Source organism: Apis dorsata, unplaced genomic scaffold (genome assembly GCF_000469605.1).
Source record: "Apis dorsata unplaced genomic scaffold, Apis dorsata 1.3 scaffold_137, whole genome shotgun sequence".
In the NCBI taxonomy this organism is placed as follows: Eukaryota; Metazoa; Arthropoda; class Insecta; order Hymenoptera; family Apidae; genus Apis; species Apis dorsata.
The window spans coordinates 141702-146503 of NW_006263429.1; the positions used below are offsets into that span (position 1 = coordinate 141702).

The window sequence follows — 4802 nt, forward strand, 5'->3', positions numbered from 1 at the left end:
AACTGCATCCGTGTAACCCGTTTTGCACCGTGTAGAAACATGTTCTCCTCTTACAAATTACACGTTTCGTTTCACGGACGTCAACGAGGCCGTTTCTCGACCGGTGATAATGTCGTCAGCTGGCAACGGCGTTGCACATTTTTCTTTCGAAGAAGAAGAAGAAGAAGAAGCGGGAGGATCAAGAGATCTATTTCCCGATCTCTCTCTTGATTAATCCCAAACAGAATGGATTCGTCGATCAAGTTCAATGTAGTCAAAGGTGATTCTGTGACAAATATCTTCTTTTCTGCAGGGGAAAGAACAGTGATGAATCGTATTTTTTTTTTTTCTGTTACGAAACTTTTTACAAATCTGCAACTCATCGAAAATTTTTTTACATTATTTTTATTCTAAAATATTCACGATTTTATATATACATATATTTATTTATTTATTTATTTTTGTCGATATTAGAATATTTTTGTAGTTTCTTTTACAAATGTCACGTTTGCATACGTTTTTCCGTAAAATTGTTATTTGATTTTAGATTAGAAGATTAGAAAATAAAATATATAAGCAAATTTTCGATTATTCTTGATCGAAACTGCACATGCATCCCAATATATCTCGAAGTACCTTAATTATTTTTCAAAAATAATTTTGATCTACAAATCATCTGAATCACATACATTCTACGATTCATGACTCATTAATCTTCTAATATAGATTTTACATAACGCATATATTTAAAAAAAATCTAACAAAAATATCGACAAAAGTAAACGAAACGCGCATCATTTATAAAATCACGCGTGTCGTGTAATAAACGAAAAAGAACATTCGTTTATCAATATCAATAAACAATCCTATTCGATGCGGATGTTGAGAAGCTGTTTGCGTATTGGATACTCACTTGGGTCCCATCATTACTCGTGGACAATCGTTGGGAGCCGGAACACACACGGCCTTGTCGAGGATAGTTTAACCACCACGCCCTGCTCCGACATTCTCCTCGATTACGCGTGTAATACACCCACACACGAACGAGGGACTTGGCCACAGTCCTCTCGCGTGGGCAGACTATTCCCCGCGGTGAAAACGCGACACGATGCGATATCGACACTTTTCCTTTTTCTCTCCCCCCCCTCTTCTTCTTTTTCTTTTTTTCGTTCTTTTTTTTTTATTTTGCGTTCGAAAATTGTTGTTGTCGTTGCTTGTAAACTTGCTTCAAACGTGCGTTCTTCTCGTACGAAATTGATCGTGAGATAAGGTGATTGCGAGTTTTCTTGTTCGATGGATTCTCAGATTTTTAGATTTTTATTTTATATCCGTTTATATCGTTTCTTTGAACGACAAATTGTCATATCGGATTTTTAGGGGATCTTTTTTCAAGTTGTTTTTTGATGATATTCGTGCGTGCTTCTTCCATTTCTCGAAGAAGAAGAGGAGAAGAAATTAAAAAAAAAAAGAAATTAAAAGTTTTTTAATTTTAATGGATTAAATGAAATCGAGAAAAATTTCGTTTCGTAAAAGTTAAATGTTGATAATCGAGAGTAGTTTGTTGACAATAAATAAATTATATGTAGGTAGATTTCAGGGAAGGTGAACCGTCGTCGTTGCGGTTTTAATCGCGGTCTTGTGTTAGAAAGTGGCTATTATATGCTTCGTATATCTGATTAAGTATAAGAAAAGATATTATTGATGGCGAAGCGCTTGTTAATTAATTTTCATCGTTTATGCTACTCCTTGGATGAAATATTTATGCTTAGTTTTATGTCTCCATATTTTTTTGGTATATATATTTTCGATTAAAATGTTTTTCAATCTTATAAAAATTTCAGAAAGATAATTTACATCTTCTAACCGTCGAATCAAATAAAAGACTAATTTTGATTTGATTGTATCTGATGTTACGTTATATTTATGAATAAAATTGAAATTTCGAGAAATTGAATTAATTTATATATTTAGAAAAATGAAAATGTAACATCAATAATTTTCGCTTTAATCGTTGCCTAGTAACGTATTATTATTATGGAGAATAAAGGATTATGCTCTGCACTTTAAAAGATATATCGTGAACTATTGGCGATTAATACTATCAGATGACAGAATTAAACGTATAGAATTGCTATTTCCTAGTTATCACTCTGAGAATTATTGCACGTCATAGAACGATTAATTAAATCATATAAATAAATTGTAATTAATTTAGGTAAATTTAATTATCGATGTGAAATCGAATTATTGATAATAATTTTTAATTTTACATAAAATTCTCAAAAAAAAATTCATGAAAGCAACGAACATCGAGTTGAAAAAAATAATACATATTTAAACTTAACAATTGCACGAATATGTAAATGTTCCTGATATTTTGTAAAAAGTGATCCGTAACACGAATGTCATCAACGTCATCAATTAAACTACAATTTTCCAAACAGCTGTCACAGAGACATTAACAATTATCAATATCGCACAATTTTCAATAATTATTTGCCTCTATAATTTGTTCCATCTCACTCATTCGAAGATAAAACGTTATAATCGTTTTACGTCATGTTTTTTACATAAAATACCTTCAAATAGTTTTTGTATAAACGAAATGATCATTTTTGAAAATTTAATCGAATGATATGTAATGACATGTAAAATGTCAATCGTGTAAAGAAATGGAAAAAAAGCACGTAGAAAACTTTCTATAAGCAGAAAAAAGAAGAAATGACAATATATCGTGATAAGATACGAGCACATTCATCCACTTTTGGCTTTTGAAAACACATAAAATTAAAAATAATTTTGAAAATATTCATTTTTCAAATTACTTATTAAAACTTTATTTCTTCATTTAACGAGTATCATTTCAATAGTAATTTATTAATATCTATGAATATAATTTTACAAAAAAAAATCACCATCACCGAATCATGTTGATATTCATGGAAGAAAGTAAAAAGAAAATGTATTTGAAGTTCGAAAAGGAAAAAAAAAAAAAAAAAAAGGTATTGGAGGTTCGAAAGGAAAAAAAAAAAAAAAAAAAGGTATTGGAGGTTCGAAAGGAAAAAAAAAAAAAAAAGAAAAAGAGAAAAGAGAAAAAAGCGGAACGAGTTCGTCGTAAGAATTTTATTTCACTGATACCCGGAACGAATCGATGCTCATACTACTTATTTCCAACGTATCCGTGAAACACGTAAAATCTACTTTCTAAAATTAAATTTCAAACACATAATTGTTCTATTTCCATATTAAAGATTATAAAATGCGATATAATTCTTGATTGCTATACGGTTACACTGTTGTAGTATGTACATAACATACTATATGATTACACAGACTTGCCAACTTGTTCAACAAGATTGTATCAATATTAACACAAAGCGTAACAAATAATTAGTGTTAACTTGAAAATAAAATTCGATACTCTGTCACTTCTTTGCACTTCTGTTTCTTTCTATTTCCTGGAATATACACGTATCTTGAGTCAAGAATAAACTCGTTATTATTTCGAAAAATTAACGAATTTGCGCGAGTAATTGCGGGGGAAAGGGGAAAGATGGTTGTAACAGTAGGTCGTTAATCGACCGACAGATGACGTCGTTGGCTTGTAACAAACTGTTCAAGTAGCATTCGAGCAAGAAAGAATCCAAGATGGAGAGCAGAGCGTGCGTTTGCACATGTATAAACCGGGCTATCGACCCGGATGTTTTGTTCTAAAGGATGCTCACTTCGCTGAAGTTTCACACATTTATCGATAATCTTTATCGTTTTTGGATCAAATGGAAAATAATTTTTATCGTGATCAATAGATAGGATGGGTTAGTGAAATGAATATAAATGAAGAATTCTTTTATTTATATATGAACTTGTTGGAAGAAGACAAAGGTAATATAATTAAATTCTGTAATAAAAGTTCATTGATTTCCTGTGTTCTCGTGATATTTCGTCTTTTCAATCGATGCAATGTTTTATAATTCTGTTTGAAAATAGAAATAAAACAAATATTATATGCTTCATGTTTCGAAATTGTTACGAAGACAGTTATACGACATGAACAGAACGATCGAAAAAGTTTCAAGGTCTGAATTGAGAAATCGTGCGGTAATCCATCATATGTGTTCGTTAATCTGACAGATTTACAACTCTCTTCAAGTTTGCGAGAAGTACGGTACAAGAGAGCGTAAGATAATATCAGACACATTACCATGGTACTTTTTAAAGTAAACTTTAAGTGAATTTCGTAAAAGGTAGAGTGAAAAAGTTAATCGAAAATTAAAAAAGATTCGTAAAAGCTATGATTCTATAGCATATAACTTCATTCAATGAAAATTTTCCTCCATTTTCCTATCAATTAAATAATCTTTTATCTAATTTTAATTTTAATTAAGATTAAAATTAAAAAAAAAACTAATATTTATTCTTGATGATTTTTCTAATATATTGCCATTCTAAATATAAAGATTTTATATTTAGAGATTTTATATTTAGAGATTATATTATCGGTTGTTGTTCATTAAAAAAAATTATCAATCATGAAAACAGTTTAAGTTGGATTAATCGTTGTTTACTAATCGATAATATATATAAAAGATTAAAGAACTTGATAAATAAAAGTTTTTTGTAAATATTTATCAAAAATATTGACGCTCTTCCGTAATTCGAAATTCTACTTATTTTAATATCGAGATATTTTCAAAATTTACGTTTTTCGTAACCAATCATATTATAACCTTTGATATTGGATTTGATTTAGATTTATAAGCGATACGTATTGAACTTGATACCATCGATATAAACATTGGACCGAATTGCTCTCTCTCTCTCTC

The 4802-nt window shown here is 29.9% G+C and overlaps 2 long non-coding RNA genes across 2 annotated transcripts in view; one reads left to right on the plus strand and one right to left on the minus strand.

Moving 5' to 3' along the window:
• The window catches only part of LOC116185255, an 11431-nt gene that overhangs the window by 6245 nt on the left and 384 nt on the right, over nt 1–4802 (minus strand). The window lies entirely within an intron of this gene.
• Nucleotides 3521–4802, plus strand: LOC116185254. Its single transcript, XR_004150052.1, has 3 exons — nt 3521–3861; nt 3967–4184; nt 4730–4802. It is a non-coding gene; the product is annotated as an uncharacterized LOC116185254 (long non-coding RNA).